The following is an 899-nucleotide window of genomic DNA, read 5'->3' as shown; positions in this document are numbered from 1 at the left end:
CATTATGTGTGCTCATGGAAGCCAAGTTGACTGAGACTGAATGGTGTCAGACCAGGTTGGATAAGTTGAATTTGATAGAAGAAAAGAGATTAACTGCCATGTGTCATGGTCAGTTATATCAGTAAAGGATGAAGAAAGCTTTTGATAAGAAGGTCAGACCTCCTGTATTCAAGGAAGGTGACCTTGTGCTCAAGAAGATTTTATCGTTTAAACCAAAATCTAGGGGAAAATGGACTCCTAATTATGAGGGGCCATATGTTGTTAAGAGAGCCTTTTTAGGCGGTGCTTCGATTCTTACAACTATGGATGGTGAAGAGTTCACTCGTCCTGTGAATGCAGACGCAGTCAAGAAATACTTCGCCTAAAAAAGAAAAGAATAAATCACTAAGTTGAAAACCCGAAATGGTGGCTTAGGCAAAAAAGGAGCGTCTTGATGGATTGAAAACCCGAAAGGGCGATCCAGGAAAAAATTAGAGACATAAAACAGAAAAATTTATCCTGATAAATTGATTACCCTACCTTGGGGAAATTTTTGCAAAAATTATGGATTATGGAAAGTAACTACATGCTACCGATCGTCCAGTATTGGAGAAACTTTGTTGAGCACAAGGGTTGATGGTGATTCATTATCCCCAGTGGCAGTCAAAAGCACAGTGGATATTGTAAGACCCCAATTTTGTCCCTAAGATCCCTCATGGCATCATAACATTGCATTTGCATTGCCTCGAGGATCATTAGCATCTTGGTTCCCTTTGCCTTTGGGAGGGACTTCTTGTGAGTGGTTTGAGATCACCAAGCATGCTTGAATTGTATATCATTGCTTTTCTTATTTTGTTTACTAACTAAAAGCATAAAAATATGTCACTAACATCTTTTGTTTGTAGCTTGAGTAATCACAA

This window comes from Lathyrus oleraceus, chromosome 3, assembly GCF_024323335.1.
Source record: "Lathyrus oleraceus cultivar Zhongwan6 chromosome 3, CAAS_Psat_ZW6_1.0, whole genome shotgun sequence".
Taxonomy (NCBI): Eukaryota; Viridiplantae; Streptophyta; class Magnoliopsida; order Fabales; family Fabaceae; genus Lathyrus; species Lathyrus oleraceus.
This window is presented reverse-complemented; position numbering follows the sequence as displayed.